We start from the raw sequence: 25,617 nt of genomic DNA, 5'->3' as shown, positions 1-25,617 counted from the left end.
GAAACTTTTGAAGGAACTCTGCATAGTTGTGTGTCATTGTGGCAATATCATTCTGTTTCCTAGTCGAGTGTCTAAAACTACTCTGATGTCACCATTTTATTCTCTGTGATATATAGAGGAGTGTTGTATTGGCTTCCTGATCTTTCTATATTTCTTATCTTTATGATGCCATTTATATCTTTATCAAAAGCTTCTCGTTTTGCTTGCGGAATTGGATATGGTTGTACAAACCGTAGACCATGTTCGTTTACTTCTAATTTGCATTCCACCTTCTTATTTATGCCTGGGTCAGGTGAGAAAATTCGACTGTATTTCTTTAAAACATCGGTAACACCTTTAATTCGTTCAGCATTAGCTTGCTGTAAGGATGTCATCTTCTTTTTGACTGCCTGTCCGGGGTCATCAACTTTAACGTGCTCTTACGATCTCCATTGCTTCTTATGCAGTGGTGTAGTATCTGCTGGTTCAATCTGTGATTCCACAGTATAACATAATCCAGGGGCCACGCAGGTTTTCATGTCAGTAGGGGCAAAACATATTTCCCATGCAGGTGATAAATATTGGGGACATTCTTAACTATTCATCATTTTCTTCTATTGGTTTAAACACAGTACTTTTAGTACTTGGCCTATATTGTAAACATAAACAAGCTAATAGTACTGTTATAGTAAAACAGGTTTTTACATTAACAGAGTTTATATTTTCCCAATATTTACTTCATTTGTTTATCCTGTTGTACGCCCTATTCTTTAAATTAATTCTTTCATTGCCATTAAAACTTTTGTATGTATAACATTGTCCATATTTTGCACTTTTAAACAACTAAAGCAACCTCCAACATTGATTTTCAAATCGATAATGTCGAAACTATCTCATATTCCCTGTCATACCAAACGTAGCGGAGAATGCAATAATGCATAAAATAAAGTGTACAGTTTGTTTCAGAATCTAAATCATTTTGAGTACTATGAGAAATATAACTGGCATTTTAGGGTCATTTTCAAATTGTTCCTGCAATGTTTCATCAGCTGACTAAGTTCGTTTTCCCTCTTAATGGAAAGGCATGTAATGCACAAAACAATAGCAAAAGTTGATTTCATCTTAGTGTGATTACTTTCTAATGATTTTCCAAGATTCTCGTTGATGAGTTCTCCTACACTTTTACAATTAATATTGTTTGTGATGACATTAACAAAATTACTTGACTTTTCAACTGCACCTTTACTTCATTTGGAATTCATATGCGTTTTTTGCAGATTCGTGAAACTTTTTGAAGCGGTGAATGTACAGCTTATGAATGCTTCATGATGACTGTCATGTGTTATATGGGGCAGTGAAAGCACATGCAACTTACAAAGCACACCTTTAACTGCTTCAGAATAACCCTACCATGGATATACGGAACAGCCAGTCCAATCGATATGTTCTCTTTACGCTATCTACATCATTCTTTAAGCTATAATTTTTATCATGTTATCACAGATTCGATAAAATTTTGTTTACACTCTAGGGCAAGTCTGGCAAAGCGTGGCTTGCGAGCCATGCCCCACCGGCGATCGCTTCCCCCTCCAACTCCATTTGCGCGGTGACGTCACGGTTTCGCAGCGGCCTACGATTCACTTGTCTGTCATCAGTCGACGGGACAACGTTTCATCAACTGTTTCCTGAAATCATAGGCTTACGCATGTTCACCGGCACCTCTGTTTTGTTAATCTGCTTGCACTCGGTGTTTTGTTTACATTTAATCTCAATGTTACACTGTCGCTCAGGTGGTCACTTTGGTTATTACTGTGGCTGTTATTTTGATTGTTCTGATCACTGTGGTTATATCTCTATTAAAGTTCACAAGAATGTCGAAATGAAAGAACACTGAAAACTCTAGGAGAGTAAATTCTTCTCTGTACACAATTCCGACGCAAAATCCCAATGTTTAATACGTAAAAGACGCCGAGTCAAAACAAAAGTAGTACTATTGTTCGATATTTCTCTCCGTTTGACGAAGCAACTCAATGACAGTACTCTCATGACGAACGATGCACTTCGGTGGATAAGTTAAAGAAAGAGATGCAAGTGTTGCCTGAATTATTAAGTCTTACACAAAAGAGTTTCACTGCATTGTACGTGGTATGCTAAAAATTAGGACAATTCCAAAACCGTTTCAGCGGCAGTGTACTCGCGAACGTATGTGCAGTAGTAGTTTGGTTATGACGACGCCGCGGAACACTTTAAAACATTTGCTTCGTCACGTAACGTAGTAAAAAGTCGAGTTCTTCAAATGGAAACTAGCATAAAAAAGAAACTAAACAATTTATTTGCAGCCTGTCGCTGCAATTCTTTTTGTGTAGAAGAGAGTACCAGTACTGATCGAACAGATATAGACAACTATCAATTTTTATTCGCCTTTGTACATGAGTATGGGCTTTAGTTCTGTTATTTATAACAACAGGTTTGGGTGTTTTTAACGCAGTTAAAAAGTCTGTTGACAAAATCAGTGATTTTAAAAAGTGCTCTGCAATTTATACCTGTGGTGCACCAGATGCAGTCCGTAGCAAAAATGGCTTTGTGGGTCAATTAAGAAAAAACGGAAAATTTCTTAACTTACCTTGCATTATACATCAGGAAGCACCATGCGAGAAAAGCGTCAGGATGTTGTCCGCAGTAAAAGATGTAACGAAAATTACGAACATAATGAGGAAATCGATGACTGTCTTAGCGAAAATTTAAACAATTTATTGAAGAATTTGGTGCGATATATGGTGATATTTTGCTTGATTCCGAAATTTGTTGGGTGCGTGCAGAAAATATTTAGCTTTTTCTGCTCTCAGAAAATAGCTTTTCAAGTTTTTGAATGCAAAAGTAAAATCGGAAGCAACAGAATCTGAAAATAAGTTGAAAGATTCCCTTCTTTAATCGACGTTAGCGCTTTTAATTGTTGATGAAGTCTCCAATGTATTCCAAACTTATTTAAAATCACTAGAGCAAGTATCATTTTATGTAATAGTCCAACGAAAATTAGTCATAAAAGTGTTAGAAGTGACCATGAATAAGAAATGTGCACTCGACAAAATGATCCGTTTATGCATCCCGGAAAAGAGATGCAGCAATTTTTGTAGTCGTGCCATAGGACCGGTAAACAAAACTAGCAGACTTCTTTAATCAAATTAAATCTTTTTCTCAGATTAATATACATATGTGAAAGTACATATTCTTCAATGATGTACATTAAATCTGCTCAGGGTAACGCAGACACCAATAAATGGCGGGACTCGTTTCGCTACAATTCAAACTGAAATTATTGTAGAATCTAAAGTAAATATTTAAACATCTCATTAATGTAAGTAAAATAATTTGAGACAAATAACCAAACAATAATCAAAGTTTTGGCAGCTTATGCGTCATGACTTCTACATGTAGGGAGTTCCTAGGGCTCGCGATCCTCGATCACTGACCTGTAATTGGCTATCGTGGTTGCGGATAGGCCGTGCTGACAACAAACGAAGCTAACTGGAGGGGAAAGCTCTCGACGGAAAGGAATGACTCAAGAACCACTCTTTTCCAGGCCTGCTTTAGGGAATCGTCAATCTCCTTTTTACTCAACGTAATTTCCGACATTTGAAATAGTGACCAGAAGGCTAGTGACTTCATCGAATCACTTGAAGCCAGTGAATGTACTGCCTTGGTCTTTACTTTCTCCATCAGTACAATTACTGGATTTTTTACTAGAGATATTCCATCACAGGTAGCATCTCTTACGGTTCTCTCACTTTCATTTTCGGTTTCCATTCGTTTGTGAGGTTAAAAAAACTCGCGATATCCGCCATTCTTTCACTTTATTCACTAAGCTTTTATGCCGGGTAGTTATAATTAAACTTTTCCTATGTAACACGTTATAACACGGAAACTACAGGGTGTTTCAAAAATGACCGGTATATTTGAAACGGCAATAAAAACTAAACGAGCAGCGATAGAAATACACCGTTTGTTGCAATATGCTTGGGACAACAGTACATTTTCAGGCAGACAAACTTTCGAAATTATAGTAGTTACAATTTTCAACAACAGATGGCGCTGCGGTCTGGGAAACTCTATAGTACGATATTTTCCACATATCCACCATGCGTAGCAATAATATGGCGTAGTCTCTGAATGAAATTACCCGAAACCTTTGACAACGTGTCTGGCGGAATGGCTTCACATGCAGATGAGATGTACTGCTTCAGCTGTTCAATTGTTTCTGGATTCTGGCGGTACACCTCGTCACTCAAGTGTCCCCACAGAAAGAAGTCACAGGGGTTCATGTCTGGCGAACAGGGAGGCCAATCCACGCCGCCTCCTGTATGTTTCGGATAGCCCAAAGCAATCACACGATCATCGAAATATTCATTCAGGAAATTAAAGACGTCGGCCGTGCGATGTGGCCGGGCACCATCTTGCATAAACCACGAGGTGTTCGCAGTGTCGTCTAAGGCAGTTTGTACCGCCACAAATTCACGAAGAATGTCCAGATAGCGTGATGCTGTAATCGTTTCGGATCTGAAAAATGGGCCAATGATTCCTTTGGAAGAAATGGCGGCCCAGACCAGTACTTTTTGAGGATGCAGGGACGATGGGACTGCAACATGGGGCTTTTCGGTTCCCCATATGCGCCAGTTCTGTTTATTGACGACGCCGTCCAGGTAAAAATAAGCTTCGTCAGTAAACCAAGTGCTGCCCACATGCATATCGCTGTCATCAATCCTGTGCACTATATCGTTAGCGAATGTCTCTCGTGCAGCAATGGTAGCGGCGCTGATGGGTTGCCGCGTTTGAATTTTGTATGGATAGAGGTGTAAACTCTGGCACATGAGACGATACGTGGACGTTGGTGTCATTTGGACCGCAGCTGCAACACGGCGAACGGAAACCCGAGGCCGCTGTTGGATCACCTGCTGCACTAGCTGCGTGTTGCCCTCTGTGGTTGCCGTACGCGGTCGCCCTACCTTTCCAGCACATTCATCCGTCACGTTCCCAGTCCGTTGAAAATTTTCAAACAGATCCTTTATTGTATCACTTTTCGGTCCTTTGGTTACATTAAACCTCCGTTGAAAACTTCGTCTTGTTGCAACAACACTGTGTTCTAGGCGGTGGAATTCCAACACCAGAAAAATCCTCTGTTCTAATGAATAAACCATGTTGTCTACAGCACACTTGCACGTTGTGAACAGCACACGCTTACAGCAGAAAGACGACGTACAGAATGGCGCACCCACAGACTGCGTTGTCTTCTATATCTTTCACATCACTTGCAGCGCCATATGTTGTTGAAAATTGTAACTACTGTAATTTCGAAAGTTTGTCCGCCTGAAAATGTACTGTTGTCCCAAGCACATTGCAACAAACGGTGTATTTCTATCGCTGCTCGTTTAGTTTTTATTGCCGTTTCAAATATACCGGTCATTTTTGAAACACTCTGTAATTACCGTACGAGGACCGAACTTCGTAGCATTAATGTCAAGGACATGGGGAAGAGAAATAATGCAGAATCAATTCAACTGAAACACTTTTAATGTGCTGCTACTGTACATCATACCGTTACATACCGGTACGTTACTGATACAAAAGGGGCTCAGTATGGTGCCCGTCAGTGTCCAGAAGAGGCTGAAAGTGCAAGATTGCATTCTGCGCAGCAGAACGAAGCATGTCCTTAGGTATGCTGGCTACCTCTCTTGATATGCTGCGCTTCAGATCAGCACATGTGTGAATGTTCCCCTGGTAAACCCTGTCCTTCAGGTAGCGCCACAAACACAAATCACAGGGGGTGAGATCAGGTGATCGTGCCGGCCAAGCATTTGGAAACGACCGGCTGACGATTGATCATTTCCAAATGTGTTTCGGAGAAGCAGGTGAACTTCACGAGCAATGTGCGGTGGGGCCCCATCTTGCATGGAAACTGTTGAGCTCAATGCGTCTCTTTCTTGTAGGGCGGGTATGACACGCTGGCGAAGCACATCGCAGTAATAACGCTGGCCACTCACATTGCACGTCTTTGGTCCTTGAGTGCCAACCTTTTCAAAAAAGAATGGGCTAAAGCTAAACGTAGCTGTGAAGCCACACCATATGGTGAACACGTTCACCATATAGAGGAACTTCATGCACAGTGCCTGGAGGTCGAGATCCCCACACTCGGCAGTTCGGTGTGTTCACCTCACCCGTCAGAGCAAAGTGATCTTCGCTTGTCCGTAGGCTGATCCAGGGGCAGCCTTCGTCAACTTCAATCCTTGCGAAAAAGTGGAGAGCGAAGTCAACGCGTCATAGTGCGTCCTGCGGTGCAAGCTGCTGTACGATTTGGATCTTGTACTGATACCATTGTGAATGGTTCGAAGCACTTTCCGTAGAATGGACCACGGGGCGTTCAACTGACGTGACACAGCACGTGCTCTGCCTGACAGTCGGGAATTCCGCACAGCGTTGTCTGTCATAGCAACAGCGATTCCATCAACCACCTGTGGTGCAACCGATGGTCGTTCTCTTCCCGGAGCGGCGCCCAGTTCTCCAGTTGATTCGAACTACTGCATCATGCTCTGCATAGCAGATGGAGAAACAGGATCCTTCCGTAATCCTTTCAGCTGGCTGTATTCTGTAAGTGCAGCTGCAACATTACTGTTGTTTTGATAATAGAGCATCACCAATAATGCCCTGCTCCACATGTTGACAAGTCAACAAGTGCACTGGTCAGGTATGTGAGACTTCGAGTCACGATGACTGATCACGACGTCTGGTGGCCATAAGTGGAACCAGACGTGGCACTGTGACGCAAGGATATTATGTACCCTCATACTCTGGATATAAATGCTTCCAAGTCTGGCACTCCTGCGGTACTTCGTTTCCGTTTTATAACGTGTTAAAGAGGGAAAATTTAATTATAACCACCCGGCGCTTCACAATTCACAAAATTCTAAGTAAACCACATTCATACAGCACTGATTACTTACTACTAATTGTCGACTGGGGAAAATTTGAGAGATAACTTCACAAGCGGAAAAATGTTCCTATTGGGGCACAAGAAATGCTAATATGCTCCTGTCGAAAACTTTCTGAGTGAAAAGTGGCGGCAGTAGCTGCCTCATTCTGTCTTCCTGAGCACCTCTGAAATTTTTCCCAAAAATTTTGGCATGCGAATATATTCGCGCTCTTTTTAACATGCAAATCACCTCTCACTCCCACAGCCCCCCCCCTCCCCCCCCCCCCCCCCCCCCCCCACAGCTGTAACTCGCACGTTACCCAGTAGTCCATCGCTGTCACTCATACCAGTCCACTCGCACTGGCCCATTCTCTCTTACTCATTCATAACAACTCATTCTCATTATCTCTTTGCGTCTCTCAAGTTGTTACTGCCTCCTGTCTCACATTCAGCGTCTTCTTCGCTCTGTCCTGCTACTACTGTTTTCTCTCACTGCCACTACCTCCTTCTTGCTCTCTCTTACTGCTGTTTTGTCATATTTTCCTTCCCTCTGCTGCTGTCTTTTCTCACTGTCACTGTCTCTCTCTTCCCCGTTGTCATTGTCATAGACTCTACCTCTCATTATCACTGCCCCTCACCCACTTCCATTTTCACTTTCTCTTTATTCCTCTCCCATTGACACTGTCTGCTTCACTTTTCCTAGCACTGTTCTGTCACTATCAACTATGATCCACTGCCACTGCGTGCCTCTCTTTCTCTAATCCTGCCATTGTCCCCTTCATACTTTCTATACCACAACCATTGTCTACTATCTTCCAGTATTTACTACGTTTTCTTCTCTTTCTCACTCCATCTCTCTCAGCATAAAAAAGCGCGACTATGTTTGCATGCCAAAATTATTGGTAAATATTTTATAGGTGCTGAATAACGTAGATTGAGGCAGCTGGTACCTCACTTTTCAATCAGTGTCCTTTAAAGTAGGAGCATTTTCGCCTTTTTTGTGCTCTGATACGAGCATTTTTCTGCTGCTTCCCTTCTTTCCCGTGTTACAAAACGGCATGTCACTCATATAAAAAGAAATTTATGGGTCAGTGAAATTCTGACAGTTTTTTGATGTGAAACTGAATTAACGCAAATCCAGTTTTACGCTACAGACCATATTTTACGTACACAAAAATTTTCATACTACAATATGGGGTTCCCAGAATTATTCTGATGATATTGCAGACACTCTACAGTACACTTCTCCGTGCTACGTCACTCTATAAACTACGATTTTGCCTTTTGCCTCACACTGGATATTCTGTGTATAGATAACTTTAAACCGTCTGAAAACTCAAATATGTGTAAATTATCAGTTCCTCTGAGAATTCTGAAAAGATATTATAGATTATGTAGAGCTGATAGGTGTATCAGTATTATTAGTAACTTAATCAGCATACATATCTCTGAATTCAAAAGTAATTTTACTCTCCATTTAGTTTCCGAAGGACACCACATTCTTATTTGTATTAGCTTGTTTGACGCCCAAAAACAATTTCTACGAGAAATCCATTTTGTACCTAATATTTGTGGTACTATTTCGTTTCGTTAGCTCTTGAGCTACAGTTGAGAATTGTAACAACTCTTTGATAATGAAGAAATGTATCTATTTATTGAAATGATATTGTAAGGTATCAGAGATATTAAAACGGTCTATTAAAACATGACTTCATTTACTGTGTGAGAAGAGAACATGTAGTATCAGAATTTCTATGATATAAAACGTATCTGGTTGCATGATGGCACTATATTACAATTTTCGTTTCCAGATGGCTCAAAAATATTGGATCTTTGGGTGTTTCAGCAACTGAAAGAGTGTCCTTAAGCAAACAGACTATGTGAGTCTATTCCAGTTTCCAAATGATGAGGACAAGGCAGTTTCATGGTCTATACCTGTTCTAAGAAAAAACTGGAAGACTTCAAAATACTCAATTCTTTGCATCAGACATTCTGAAGAAAATGGCATAAGTGGTGTAGACGTTCTTGCGACTGCAAAGGAAATATTCAAGAATTTCCTAGGAATAAGTATCAATTCAAATCGAGTGCAGTGCCAAGAATATTCCGAGGTTTTCAACAACGGTTTAATAACGCCAGTACTTCATCTTTCGTTAATGCTACTGTAAGAAGACACACGCAGCATAAGAAATATTAGAAGAGAAACAGAACCAGTGGTTGGTAAAGGATTCAGTTAAATCATTTTAAGACTTTTTGAACAAAGTGGATCAGAAAAGTGACTGTAATTTCAAGCGATCTGAAGGTAAAAATAAAATTTCATTTCTTTTAATGTTATTACAAGAGGACGTAAAATTTCAGTTTTGTGTTAAGAATCAAATTCTTAGTGCATCACTGGTTGGCTTATGAGGCAAGAGACAAAAGTAACTATTTGACGATGTGATCAGTTGGCCTGCAGGTCGGTCGAGGCGGCTGGGCTGCAGCTGAGGCAGAGTGGAGAAGGCTGGCTGGTGGGAGCAAGCAGGTCGCGGCAGACCACAGCAAGTGAGCGGGAAAATTCCAGGTGGAGGGGGAGTGAAGCTGCTCTTTGACCAGACAAAGGACAATGGCGTCTACAACTAGTTGAGAAAGAGTATTATTTTTCTGTGAAAAATGCGTAGCATATCGTAAAGACGTGCTACACAGAAACCAGATACATAAGAGATATCGCAGCGATGAGACAAGCTCATTGAAGCTTTAGGCTTAATAATTGAAAGATATAACACTTTTAGTTACAATAATTATAAAATTAATAACAGATGGTGAACTAATGAAGCAATATGTGCAAATCATCCTCCATTTGAAAGTTGATAATGTCAGTAATTAATACAAAATGTTACCTTTACACTTAGAAATTAACTGCTGAAAAAAAAAAATTGTACACCTGGGAAGACGACGTCGATTTTGATCCGATGACGGAATACACCACCTGGAGGATAGTAGACGTCTTGATAATGGTTCCAACGTCATCCACCAACAGATAGTTCCGATATTGCATGGATGTCAGAAGGAACTTTGTATCGTAATCAGAATAACACAGGCACTGCAATATCGTATTTATCTGCCGGTGCCGGGCAAGCGACTTTCACGTACAATGTCTGACCTGTATGGGAACATACATAAAGGATGTACGAGTACAGGTCGTAGAAGCATGGTTGACAACGTATGGAAGTTTGGGTCAGAACCGTGAGTCGTGCACGGATAGCCAAATGGTAAGGTGACCGCTCACGATTAGCAGGAAATCCGGGTTCGAGTCCTGGTCCTGCACAAATATTCATTGTCGTCATTCCACTCTACAGCTGATGGTTGTCCTTATTTGCAATCGCGAACTCATTTAATGGACAACAGATAGTTTAGTGGCGTAGCTACCAGAGAGCCTTCTGTGCCTATCCTTTAATAGGGAATGCTTACAGCCAGAAGGCTCAATGTGGTGCAGTCGTGTGGTGATACAACCAGGCAACGACTTCACGGTGACACACTTGTACTTCCTACAGCCAACTGAACGATTTTGAAAGGGGTCAAATTGTGGCCTTCCGAGCGGCGCGATGGTCGTTTTGGAGAATTGCCACACAAGTTGAACGTGCTGCCTCATTTGTGCAGTGTGATCACGTGAACGTTCTCACACCCACAGAGGAGGTTCTCGACGTCCACGCAGCACAGACGCACGCCAGGGCAGCAGTGGCAGGTCGTACAGCCACCACTGCACAGGTAAGAGGGCTGGCGGGCTCAGGCGTGTCGATATGAACTGTTGCCAACCGGTTATCAGCGGTGGGACCACGGGTTACGCACACCCCAGGGCAGTCTTCCACTCATGCCACAGCACTGATGTGCACGGTTCGATTGGTGCCGTCAGAGATCACTTGGAATGGCGCGTCGTGCTCTTCAGCGACAGAAGCCGATTCTGCCTGCACACAAGTGATGGTCGTTTGCGGGTATGAAGTAGATAGACCTGGTGAGTGCTCTCTCATAGAATGCATTCGTCCAAGACACACTGGCCCCGCCCCAGGCCTGGGTTGTAATAAACTGCGACTGTCCTTCACATTTGGTGTTAATGGAGGTGACACTAACCTGCGCTCAGTACATGTAAAATATTGTTAGGCCGTTCCTTTTGCAGTTCCTGCAACAGGAAAATGATGTGTTGTTCCAACAGGATAATGGTCGCCCACATACTGCCCTTGAAATTCATAGTGCTTTGCAAGATGTCAAGCAACTTGCCTGGCCACCACTATTGGTGGACTTGTCTCCAATCAAGCACGTATGGGGTGTGATAGGACAAAAAGCGACTCGTGTGACTCATCAACCAACAACTCTTACAGAAATGCGTGAAAGATCGAGCAGGCGTCGCGTAATGTACCCCAGGACAGTATTCACCATCTGTAAGATAGACTGGATGCCACAGTCAGAGCCTGCGTTACTCTCTACGGAGGCTGCACCACGTACTAATAAGTGTATTGCAGCACAGCCGCTTGTGCTATTGACCTGTAAATGTAATCATGTCACGTACTCCACATGCACTGTTGCAACAATAAATCTTGAATAAATTGGAAATCTCTAAAAGTGTGAACTAATTTTTTTCCTGCTGTGTATGTACAAACAGTTTTACAAAACTTCTACGCAAATTGTACCATTACGAATAATTCCCCACACAAGAAAACAAAATGAGTGTCTCAGATCATTACCTATTATTCATAATGGTTGAGTAATCTTAATTCTGTTATTTAAGAACTATTCATTATTTAAAGTACGGTCTGAACATGATGCATGGTCAGATGTTGGCTGGTATTCGTGTAATTTCTTCATAACTTTGCTTTGTAAATATTTTAAGAAGAGGTCACAAAGTAAGCGTAAGAATTTCATCTATATTACAGTATATTGTATATATATGTAATTGTCGCTAAAAGTGTATAGAGGTCGTTTCTTAAATGCTAGACTTGAATGCAATAGTCATGGTCTCACAAAGTACAAAGTACATTTAATGAAAAACAAATAGGCGCACATGGTCTTTTGTCATTTGTATTTTATCTTTAATATTTCATCTAAAGAGGTTCAGTTGTGGTAGGGTGGTGAGCAGGCTGTAAGGCCAGAGTGGCGCATGGCTTTGGTTAGCCTCCGTTGCACTTCGACACTGCTCGCTTCTAGAGTTGCTGTGCTGTTATAGGAACTTTAAGTACTCATGCTACTGTTTTTAATGGCCTACTCACACTACATAATTAAACGGCTCTGAGCACTATGTGACTTAACATCTGAGGTCATCAGTCCCCTAGACTTAGAACTACGTAACCATAATTGACCTAAGGACATCACAAACATCCATGCCCGAGGCAGGATTCGAATCTGCGACCTTAGCAGCAGCGCGGTACCGGACCTACATAATTACATTTTATACTGCATAAATAATTATTGTTTGGCAGTACTATTGTTTTCCGTTTTTAGATCTGTGTGAGGCCACCATTCTCTTATGTAAGCATATTTCATTTAATAATTATTCTTTGAAATTGAATATGTAGATTAGGCTAAATTATTATCCCATGGGATTTTATCCAGTTGCCTCATGTAATTTTAGTTATTATCCTTATTTATAATTTCATTTGATATCACCGACTTGTTCTACCTACCATTAAATGTTTGGTGAGTATTACCGTGTTAAATAATTGGGCTTAAAACCAACTATGCTCGTCCAACCCCTTCTGACTTTACATTGAGCCAAGCTAACAAAGTTTTAGGTCGTGTATTGCCTACACAAATATGGGTTATTTCAAACCGCAGTTCCCTTAGAACTCTCTGATGAGAAACTACAAAGTCTCAGTTGCAGAACTTTTTGACTAGGTATCTTGACAAAGAAAAATTTGATGTTATTACTTTAATATCTGACTTAGAAAGCATAACATTTTCGTTTATGAACCTTCTGACCAGATAACAAAGAACAAAAGAGAAATTAATAAGCAATTGCTGTTTCTGATGGAAGAAATAGCGCTTCTCCTCAAAACAAATTTCTTGACAACGTGCGTATAGGCGACAAAAGTCACGGGATACCACCTAATATCGTGTCGGACCTTCTTTTGCCCTGCACAGCGCAGCACCCCGACTCGGCATGGACTCAACGAGTCGCTGGAAGACCCCTGCAGAAATACTGATCCAAGTTGCCTCTGTAGCCATCCGTAGTTACGAAAGCATTGCCAGTAAATGATTTTGTCGACGAACTTGGTGCGAGGTAATGACAGAAATTTGATATTCTCGGCAGACTCTTGACACCGAGGATCTCCGAATATTGAATTCTCTAACGATATCCGAAACGAAATGTCCCGTTTGTCTAGCTCCAACTACCAATCCACGTTAAAAGTTGTTAGTTCCCGTCATACGGCCATAATCGCGTAGAAAAGCTTTTCACATGAATCAGCTGAGCAGAAATGACAGTTCCGCCAATGCCCTGGCCTTTTATATGTTTCGCACGCGATACAACCGTCATATGTATATGTATATATCGCTATCCCATTTCTTTTGTCACCTCAGTGTATAGGAAATGTCACCTTGTGGCTATTGGAGTATCAGTGGGAATATATTGTGTTGTTAAGTTCAAGACGCTGTCAGCATTCTACTTTCATGTACCAGCTTTTCTACTGACTGTCTTGGCAAGTAGCACTCTAGTGGTGATATTCTATGAGGCTAATAGCAGCGAATACTCTGATGTGAACTGGAAAACATGAAAAATAGTGCATAGATAGGATTAAATATTAGTTTCTGTTTTGCTGTTGGCATATTTATACATCTGCAAAGAGGTATTAGAAGAAATTTATTGTAGGAAGAGGTTGGTACATGCAACGTAAAACACTTCTTACTCGTATTACGGCTTTCCTATACCATTTTGCGGCTAGAAGAGCTAATTAGACTCCATTTATGCGTGGAGGCGGTCGAATGTGTGTTGAGACTGGCAAACAGTTTTAACATGAGAAAATGTTTTACAATACTTCAATTCAATGAGATATTCGACTGAAAGAATATATGAATCAGTAGCGACAAGTACTGTGATGCTATAATAAACTTTCTTGAAGTGAGGTGGACACGACATCATTTCGTATGATCTGAGAAATTTCCATAGTGATCTGACTTCTGCCTGCAGACACCTGCCTAACAAAAAACAGTGAGTGGAGAACCGCCAAACCGAAAATTCCAACCTGATAGTTAAAGAAAGCCAGGGTTCAGCTGAATGAAATATGTAACAACCTAAGTACACGGTTGCGTATCGAAACACTTTTGCAACACCACAACAGATAGTTTCTTAACCCTCTTCCTCAAGGTGATGTGGAAAACTCGCCCGACCTATTTTCCTTGCGCACATGCGTGATGTAGCACAGGTCTTATCCCCAGCTAGTGCATCCTTCTTCCAGCTAGCCACGCTTACAGAATTGGAGGGGTCACCTGCTCCCTGGTACATGCTACCCGGGTGGGATTCCATCCGACCCTGTTGCTAATGTCCTTCCAGTCCACCTTGTGGACAGAGGGTTAATAATGCACGCATTCTCCTTTCTCTGTTGTCAAATTAATAAAGTCGCATTATATCTAGAAAGGAAAGAAAAGAGTTATGTCTCGTTTTTCCAAATAAATTTTCTGCTTCCACTTCATTGTTATCATTATACTGAAATTAAAATACCTGTACAATATTGAGTGTTTTGCACTAAAATGAACCTCATCCTGTCCATACTCTCCATTAAAATATTTTTTGGGATATACAGGGTTATTACAAATGATTGAAGCGATTTCACTGCTCTACAATAACTTTATTATTTGACATATTTTCACAATGCTTTGCACACACATACAAAAACTCAAAAAGTTTTTTAGGCATTCACAAATGTTCGATATGTGCCCTTTTAGTGATTCGGCAGACATCAAGCCGATAATCAAGTTCCTCCCACACTCGGCGCAGCATGCCTCCATCAATGAGTTCGAAAGCATCGTTGATGCGAGCTCGCAGTTCTGGCACATTTCTTGGTAGAGGAGGTATAAACACTGAATCTTTCACATAACCCCAAAGAAAGAAATCACATGGGGTTAAGTTGGGAGAGCGTGGAGGCCATGACATGAATTGCTGATCATGATCTCCACCACGACCGATCCATCGGTTTTCCAATCTCCTGTTTAAGAAATGCCGAACATCATGATGGAAGTGCGGTGGAGCACCATCCTGTTGAAAGATGAAGTCGGTGCTGTCGGTCTCCAGTTGTGGCATGAGCCAATTTTCCAGCATGTCCAGAGACACGTGTCCTGTAACGTTTTTTTCGCAGAAGAAAAAGGGGCCGTAAACTTTAAACCGTGAGATTGCACAAAACACGTTAACTTTTGGTGAATTGCGAATTTGCTGCACGAATGCGTGAGGATTCTCTACCACCCAGATTCGCACATTGTGTCTGTTCACTTCACCATTAAGAAAAAATGTTGCTTCATCACTGAAAACAAGTTTCGCACTGAACGCATCCTCTTCCATGAGCTGTTGCAACCGCGCCGAAAATTCAAAGCGTTTGACTTTGTCATTGGGTGTCAGGGCTTGTAGCAATTGTAAACGGTAAGGCTTCTGCTTTAGCCTTTTCCGTAAGATTTTCCAAACCGTCGGCTGTGGTACGTTTAGCTCCCTGCTTGCTTTATTCGTCGACTTCCGCGGGTTACGCGTGAAACTTGCCCGAACGCGTTCAACCATTTCTTCGCTCACTGCAGGTCGACCCGTTGATTTCCCCTTACAGAGGCATCCAGAAGCTTTAAACTGCGCATACCATCGCCGAATGGAGTTAGCAGTTGGTGGATCTTTGTTGAACTTCGTCCTGAAGTGTCGTTGCACTGTTATGACTGACTGATGTGAGTGCATTTCAAGCACGACATACGCTTTCTCGGCTCCTGTCACCATTTTGTCTCACTGCGCTCTCGAGCGCTCTGGCGGCAGAAATCTGAAGTGCGGCTTCGATCTAGGGCTTAGTTATGAAACGACATCGAAAAGTAACTGCTAATAGCTATAACACGACGTGGAAACTATAATCCACAATTGAATACAGACGTCGTAAATATTATAACTTGATTACTTTAGTCAAACGCGGAAATCAAGGAAGAAAGATATTCGGGAATGAAAACAGGGAGCTCTTTCAAAAGCAAGGAGAACGGATAAATGAGGATGCTATTAGCTCGTGCGTCGCATAGACAAAAAGGCAGTCCACATTTTCAGTTACTTGTTGGATTGCTTGCATCGCCACATAGCCCTCCTCTGTAGAGCGAAGATCCTGGAATGGAAGGATAGACTACTTGTTCCAAATTATTCTGTCAGCTCTGTGCGAATCAGCGCCGGAGTCGGAGAGCGTGAGTGCTCGTTGAGAGGAGAAGTGCTTGTCAACGTGTGGCTTTCTGCCGCGGCTGACTCCATTGTCGATGAAGGCAGGGCGACGGTTGGAGCCGGCAGGATGGGGGCCTGATGAGCAAGGGGAAGATCTAGAACAGTGGTAACCAAACTGGTCCCCATCGCCAGTAGTGTACGTTACAGCACTCGTGGTCAGCGGTACACGGTAAAGATTTTAAAAACTTTGCATTAGATTTTCATATAATTTTGCAAAAAGTACACTGACGGAAAAAAATCACAACGCCAAAAAATAATTCATGTACAGTAATGAATTTTCGGGAGTACATTTGTCTAGGTAACATACACTCCTGGAAATTGAAATAAGAACACCGTGAATTCATTGTCCCAGGAAGGGGAAACTTTATTGACACATTCCTGGGGTCAGATACATCACATGATCACACTGACAGAACCACAGGCACATAGACACAGGCAACAGAGCATGCACAATGTCGGCACTAGTACAGTGTATATCCACCTTTCGCAGCAATGCAGGCTGCTATTCTCCCATGGAGACGATCGTAGAGATGCTGGATGTAGTCCTGTGGAACGGCTTGCCATGCCATTTCCACCTGGCGCCTCAGTTGGACCAGCGTTCGTGCTGGACGTGCAGACCGCGTGAGACGACGCTTCATCCAGTCGCAAACATGCTCAATGGGGGACAGATCCGGAGATCTTGCTGGCCAGGGTAGTTGACTTACACCTTCTAGAGTACGTTGGGTGGCACGGGATACATGCGGACGTGCATTGTCCTGTTGGAACAGTAAGTTCCCTTGCCGGTCTAGGAATGGTAGAACGATGGGTTCGATGACGGTCTGGATGTACCGTGCACTATTCAGTGTCCCCTCGACGATCACCAGTGGTGTACGGCCAGTGTAGGAGATCGCTCCCCACACCATGATGCCGGGTGTTGGCCCAGTGTGCCTCGGTCGTATGCAGTCCTGATTGTGGCGCTCACCTGCACGGCGCCAAACACGCATACGACCATCATTGGCACCAAGGCAGAAGCGACTCTCATCGCTGAAGACGACACGTCTCCATTCGTCCCTCCATTCACGCCTGTCGCGACACCACTGAGGCGGGCTGCACGATGTTGGGGCGTGAGCGGAAGACGGCCTAACGGTGTGCGGGACCGTAGCCCAGCTTCATGGAGACGGTTGCGAATGGTCCTCGCCGATACCCCAGGAGCAACAGTGTCCCTAATTTGCTGGGAAGTGGCGGTGCGGTCCCCTACGGCACTGCGTAGGATCCTACGGTCTTGGCGTGCATCCGTGCGTCGCTGCGGTCCGGTCCCAGGTCGACGGGCACGTGCACCTTCCGCCGACCACTGGCGACAACATCGATGTACTGTGGAGACCTCACGCCCCACGTGTTGAGCAATTCGGCGGTACGTCCACCCGGCCTCCCGAATGCCCACTATACGCCCTCGCTCAAAGTCCGTCAACTGCACATACGGTTCACGTCCACGCTGTCGCGGCATGCTATCAGTGTTAAATACTGCGATGGAGCTCCGTATGCCACGGCAAACTGGCTGACACTGACGGCGGCGGTGCACAAATGCTGCGCAGCTAGCGCCATTCGACGGCCAACACCGCGGTTCCTGGTGTGTCCGCTGTGCCGTGCGTGTGATCATTGCTTGTACAGCCCTCTCGCAGTGTCCGGAGCAAGTATGGTGGGTCTGACACACCGGTGTCAATGTGTTCTTTTTTCCATTTGCAGGAGTGTATTAAAGTGACGAACATTGCAAGATCACAAGTTAATGTAAGCACGAGATACGACATTGTAAATGTAAAATGTAACGTTAATAACCGGTGTAACCGCCAGAATGTTGAATGTAAGCATGCAAATGCGCACGCATTGTGTTTTGCGGGTGCCGGATGTCAGTTTATGGGATGGAGTTCCACGCCCGTTATACTTGGTCGATCAATACTGGGACAGGTAATGCTGGTTGTGGATGACTCTGGAGTCGTCGTCCGATGATGTCGCGTATGTGTTCGATCAGAGACAGATCTGGTGATCGAGCCACCCAAGGCAACATGTCGACCCTCGAAGAGCATGTTGGGTTACACAGCGGTTTCTGGGCGACTGTTATCCTGTTGTAAAACACCCCCTGTAATGCCGTGAATGGCAGCATAACAGCTCTAATCACCAGATTCAAGTACAAATTTGCAGTGGGGGTGCGTGGGATAGCCACGAGATTGCTCCTGCTGTCATACGAAATCACACTCCAGGCCATAAGTCCAGGTGTATGTCTAGTGTGTCTAGCAGGCAGACAGGGCGGTTTCCGGTCCTCAACTGACCTCCTTCCAACCAACAGACGGCTACCACTTGCACAGAGGCAGAACCAGCTTTCTTCAGAAAACACAACAGACCTCCACCCTGCCCTCCGATGACTTTCGCTTGATACCACTGAAGTCACAAATAGCGGTGGTTTGAGGTCAGTGGAATGCACGCTACAGCTGTCGTTGAGGTAGCCAATTTGTAACAGTTCGTTGCTCCACTTTGATGCCAACTGCGGCTCAGGTTGTTGCTGCAATGCAGTACGATGCACCAGAGCCATCCGCCGAACACGATGGTCTTCACTCTTGGTAGTGCCAAGTGGCCGTCCGGAGCCCAGTCTTTATGCAAGTGTACATTCTCGCGACTGCCGCTGCCAGCAATCAACTGCAGTGGCTAGATTCCCGCCAAGTGTTTCTGCAATAACGCCGAAGTAACATCCAGCTCATCGTAGCCCCGTTACAAGACCTGGTTTAAATTCTGTAAGGGATTGATAATGGCATTTTTGTCACCTTAAAGACATTCTTGACAAACATCGACTCACCACGCCGAGTCTCAAAGATAACTAACGCTCACGCCCGTTACAGCGTGTATTTAAAGCATACCTGATTGCATCCTCATATTTCGCGCCACTCTCATCCGACTGGCGTGAAATACCAAAAGATACCATCTTTCAGATGTAGAGTCACGCCTGCTAACTACCGTTTAACGCACGACTCCTTCTTGGTGTTGCGATTTTTTTCTGTCAGTGTATTTGGTAAGTACTTATTTCTATAGTATTAACTGGCTGTAGTTCTACGTCGTAATTTTTTTAAAGTTAAGTTACTTCCCTACTTTATAAATCACCATTACTGTTTAACCGGTTCGTGATTAGAAGATTTTACTACTAATAGGGTTAAAAAAAGAGGGCGGTATAGCAAGCATTGGCAACCCCTGACCTAGAAGCAGACGTCGGCCGATGGTGAGGCTGCCGCCGGCCGGAGTGGCCGTGCAGTTCTAGGCGCTACAGTCTGGAACCGCGCGACCGCTACGGTCGCAGGTTCGAATCCTGCCTCGGACATGGATGTGTGTGATGTCCTTAGGTTAGTTAGGTTTAATTAGTTCTGTTCTAGGGGACTGATGACCTCAGAAGTTAAGTCGCATAGTGCTCAGAGTCTCTTTTTTTTTATGTTGCCGTTGAGCAGTATCATCTGACGGAAGCAGCTGTGGTGGTTTTACCCGTTCAATGGGAAACTCTGTTTGGCTTGGTGTTAACTAAGAGTGTCATGGGGCGAGCGTCTCTTTCTGAAACTGGAAAGGGTCCGATGTAAAGCAGTTCCTCATTGGTAGCACCAATGAGCATGGATCTTCACGTTGATTTTTTTGTTGTGTGGGAAAAAAAATCCGATGGAAGTCTCAGCGTTTCGCTGTACACCACTTCCGATGCTGAAGCGCCCAGGTCGGTTTGAAAGCAGTCCGTGGCAATGCTGTCACCCAGGAAGACTTGTGACGCATTAACGCAGACTTGAGTGTTCTCTGTCAGTTTGTAGGTTGAACTATGATCAGAGACCCCACATAAGGCAGCTACTTCGTTCAATGATGACTCAAACTGTCGGCCTTGATCTTTTGTCACATAACCAGAAAAAGCTCTTTATTAAAAAAGCTTTTTCAGCTGTCTCTGCAGAAATGTCCATAATAGGTTTGGCTTCGACCCAGCGAGTAGGACTATCAATAGACGTGAGAATATTTTTGAACTCTTATATTGGGTGCAGTAGCCCTACCAAATATATGTGGACATCAGAAAAACGGCCAGTTGGTTCACGAAAGGAACCGAGGGGTTTGTGGATGTGGCGTCCGACTATGGCTGACTGATAACGCAAACACGTCCTAACACACAAACGACAATCATGTAGTAACCCTGAGGAAATACTCTACTGGCCATTAAAATTGCTGCACCACGAAGATGACGTGCTACAGAGGCGAAATTTAACCAACAGGAAGAAGATGCTGTGATATGCAAATGATATGCTTTTCAGAGCATTCACACAAGGTTCGCGCTGGTGGCGACACCTACAACGCGCTGACATGAGGGAAGTTTCCAACCGATTTCTCATACACATACAGCAGTTGACCGGCGTTGTCTTGTGAAACGTTGTTGTGATGCCTCGTGTAAGGAGGAGAAATGCGTACCATGACGTTTCCGACTTTGATAAAGGACGGATTGTAACCTATGGCGGTTGCGGTTTATCGTATCGCGACATTGCTGCTCGCGTTGGTCGAGATCCAATGACTGTTAACAGAATATGGAATCGGTGGGGTCAGGAGTGTAATACGGAACGCCGTGCTGGATCCCAACGGCCTCGTATCACTAGCAGTCGAGATGACAGGTATCTTATCCGCATGGCTGTAACGGATCGTGCAGCCATGTCTCGATACCTGAGTCAACAGATCGGGACGTTTGCAAGACAACAACCATCTGCACGAACAGTTCGACGACGTTTGCAGCAGCATGGACTATCAGCTCGGAGACCATGGCTGCGGTTACCCTTGACGCTGCATCACAGACAGGAGCGTCCGCGATGGTGTACTCAACGACGAACCTGGGTGCAAGAATGGCAAAACGTCACTTTTTCGGATGAATCCAGGTTCTGTTTACAGCATCATGAGGGTCGCATCCGTGTTTGGCGACATCGCGGTGAACGCACATTGGAAGCGTGTATTCGTCATCGCCATACTGGCGTATCACCGGGTGTGATGGTATGGGGTGCCATTGGTTACACGTCTCGGTCACCTCTTGTTCGCATTGACGGCACTTTGAACAGTGGACGTTACATTTCAGATTTGTTACGACCCGTGGCTCTACCCTTCATTCGATCCATGCGAAACCCTACATTTCAGCAGCATAATTCACGACCGCATATTGCAGGTCCTGTACGGGCCTTTCTGGATACAGAACATGTTCGACAGCTGCCCTGGCCAGCACGTTCTCCAGATCTCTCACCAACTGAAAACGTCTGGTCAATGGTGGCCGAGCAACTGGCTCTTCACAATACGCCAGTCAGTACTCTTGATAAACTGTGGTATCGTGTTGAAGCTGCATAGGCAGCTGTACCTGTACACGCCATCCAAGCTCTGTTTGACTCAATGTCCAGGCGTATCAAGGCCGTTATTACGGCGAGAGGTGGCTGTTCTGGGCACTGATTTCTCAGGATCTATGCACCCAAATTGCGTGAAAATGTAATCACATGTCAGTTCTAGTATAATATATTTGTCCAATGAATACCCGTTTATCATATGCATTTCTTCTTGGTGTAGCAATTTTAATGGCCAGTAGCATATGTATGTATGTTACCATACGAATAGACTTGTTGGCTCCAGAATGTGGGAGGTCGTCAATCGCGTCAGAAACCCGATTCCCACTACAGAAAGAAACGAAAGATCGAGGTCGTCTCTGCGATACGTCACACCAGATGAGAAGTTGCCCATGGGTACTTGTTTCAGCTGCATTCCCATCGTTTGATTCGTAAGAAAATCATTTAAGTCTTCTTCCGTTTCCTATACGATAGCCAGCTGGGTTGGATCCATTTTTGCAGAGAGAGCGTTGATTCTTGAGAAATAGTCGGCAACCACGTTGTGAGTTCCTCGCAGGTGACGGAAATCGGCAACGAATTGTGCGACGAATGTTAACTGACGAAACTGATTAAGAGAGCAGGAATTGCGAGGGTTGTTAAACGCCAAAGAAACGGGTTTATGGTCCGTGAAAACAGTGAAGTGGCTTCGGAAACCTCGGTTGTGGAAACCAATGATCGTAGACGACGCCAAACAGCGGAAGGTGCCTTGTCACGAATAGTTTCACCTTCCAGTATTTGTTGATTGCGGATGTCTGTCGGTCTGCGCCCTCGGCGAAGTACACTGTTCTTGTTTGTATATTTACCCTCAGGAGGTGTGTTGCTCACCAAACCCAATAATTACAATAAAGATTGTGACTCCAAAGCTCCAAAGGCGAAGACGAATTGCGTGTTATCATTTGAGATGCCACAGGCCTCGAATGAAAGCTCTAGAAGTCGGAACCTAAGGTCAGGCTGCTGCGGCATGTTCGGCTGTGAGTCGAATTTACTACGCGGTGCGGAAGGCGCAATACAGCTTGGCGGTGAACTCTCTGCGAGTTGCAAATGCCACCAAGTGCCCAACACTTGCTCGGAAGTTAATACCAGTTGTGGATAAGTCTGAACGCCTGAAACACTTGATAAGTGTCTTGGTGACGTAGTTTCCATGTTAGTGGACGAACTACCTCGCTCTTGATTTGCTTATCGGTTGCCATCACGACGTGGGTCACCACTTGTGGAAACTATAACCCACAACTGAATACAGACGTCGTAAATATTATAACTCATTATTTTAGTCGAACGCGAAAATAAACGAAAAAAATAGTATGGAGCGAAAACATGGAGATCTTACAAAAGCAAGGAGAAAACGTAGGCAAAGATGTTGTTAGCTCGTCCGTCACATAGACACAAAGATAGTCCACATTTTCAGTTACTTGTTGGTCTGCTTGCGTCGCCATAACGATGCAGTTTAGAAGTATACAATACAAGCTTAGGAGAAAGAAGAAAGAAACTTTTTTTGTCAGTACACCATATCTCCCGCAATACTTAATCAAATTAATGTTTCAGACATTCAGACATCATTTTCAAGATTTCGTTCACCACTAACGACGAAAGATACACAAATAGCTTAAAGCTTGTGTTTTTGTTAAAAAAAAAGAGAAAACAATGTGTAGGTGCTAGTAATTGACACACTATTTAAGTAACATTCACACGACAACTGTTGCAATTCTTTGGATTCTTTATGCAAGCATAATCTATCATTCAGGTTCCAGTCATACACATCGACATAAAGAATTTGGAAGGCACTATCTATTGACAATCTGGTTTTACTGTTATGCATAACACTGGTTGGAATTGCTTACTTTCTTTGAGGGAGCATTGTGTGCACTATGCGAAAATTATAAGGAAACAATGTCCAATGAAAGAGGCCTTCACTATGACCATTAATACTAGAACATTAAAGGGAGCAAATGTTACATTGTTACTAAATCATTGCAAATTTTTCTATTCCAAATTTTATTCAAAAGAAGTCACCGTTTGCAGTTTATGCATTAGTTAATTACAATTATAAGCTCTCCAGTGGTATGCCATATACAAAATAAGTACGGTGCAAGATGTCCTGTTTTACACTCTGTATCAACTATACCAGATTGGCGGGAACAGCGAATTAGTACCAACTACATTTGTAAATTTTATGAAGGTTTAGTAATCCAGTGTTAATTCAGCCCAAGATGAGACTCTTCAAAGGGTAGGATTGTACTTATCAGAACCTGTTTTTTTTCGCATAGACATTTATACATGGCTTTTTTCTCAGGTTTGCACTTTCCGTGATATTTATGTTCGTTCTGAAGACACACAGCCAAAAAGTAAACGATGGTCACATTATAGCTGCTAACATTGTTTTAGAAGAATTTTTGTAAAATAATGAAGTTTTAAAAAATAAAATTAACCTAACAAAGGCAATATCTGCTTTTTATGTGTTACGTCGATTTTTTTACGGTGGGACTAATATCTGTCATTACTATTCAAAATAGTAATACATTTTATTACTTAATACTAGCATTTACTTATTTATCCGTTACTGTATTATCTACCTGTGACAGCCAAGGATACAGTGCAAATTATTCACACGGGTCAACTACTTTAACAATATTCTAAATGTGGGTGTGCTAATTTTCCAGGTTATGATCAAAGATCTCATTTGCGTTACGAGGGGTAAAATGAGTCAAGACTATGTTGTTTTCCTGCTCGATCAGCAACTAGCAACTACATATGCCATAGTTATGTCTTTCTGAAACACTATTTGGAGGCAGTTCTGATTAAGTACGAACAGATATGAAACAGACTGGCACGGAATAAAATCAACATGAAATCAGCGTTTATTGTCTTCAGCAAGCAGACTCTTTGAGCTGTAAAGTTCTTCAGGTGACACTAAGAGCATTTTTATTCGCCCGTCAACGCAATAAATTAGCCGCTTCCCGTAGGAAATCAGTCTATCCCGTCAATAGCAGAAACTTCAACTATTGACATAAGCTCTTCACAGAGAATGCAGAGACTCTCCTTTAAGAGCTTTTCCCAAATCCTCTGTGTTCAATAGTGACCAAGAGAAGTGAGGCTGGCAAGGCAGCAAGGAGCTGGCTCCAGTTCTCTGCTGATATACGAGTACAGCTACAGAGCGGCAAGTTAAGTATTTATCTTTTTCTGTGTTTTCCTCGTAGTATATTTATTACATTTCGTGCGTGTTTTTTGTTTAAGTGGTTTAATTTCACGTTTTTGCAAGTGTAAATTCATTCACTTCGTAGCGCAGCAGTAGCTCACTGAACAGCCAGCTACATAGCCCATTAACGCATCCGTTGGTGACACATCAGCAGGTAGTCTAGAATTCTGTTTGCTTTTATAGTTTACTTCTTGAGTTAGTCTTGCTAGGGTAGATAGGATGTTTGCATGCTGTGTGCGGACGCAGGAGGAGCTGGCCGCAGTTCGCGAACAGCTGATTGCGCTTTTGGCTACTGCCAATCACCTTCAGGTTTCTGCCTCGGGGTGCAGCGGAAGCGAAGAATCTGGTGCGTCACATGAGACACCACAGGTCCTGGGCTCTGCTTCCGAGGCACCTTCTAGTGCACCCGACGCGGTGGATCCGACACGTACTCATCCGATGATCTCGCCATAAAGCGACAAAAGCAGAAAATCCATTGTAGACTTTAAAAACCTAAACGTTCAAAAATACGAAAAGGACCTAATGGAAAGCCTACCACCAACCAAAGACATCATGAACACCGACGAGCTAGAACAGTGCAACGATGCCATTATACAGGCAATTACGAAAGCAACAGCAGTTAACGCACCAACCAAAATCATAAAACCTAATTGAGATCGAATACCACAGAAGATATTACACAAGATGA

This window comes from Schistocerca cancellata, chromosome 3 (genome assembly GCF_023864275.1).
Source record: "Schistocerca cancellata isolate TAMUIC-IGC-003103 chromosome 3, iqSchCanc2.1, whole genome shotgun sequence".
In the NCBI taxonomy this organism is placed as follows: domain Eukaryota; kingdom Metazoa; phylum Arthropoda; class Insecta; order Orthoptera; family Acrididae; genus Schistocerca; species Schistocerca cancellata.
The sequence above is the reverse complement of the archived record's forward strand: the minus strand, read 5'-3'. Positions refer to the sequence as shown.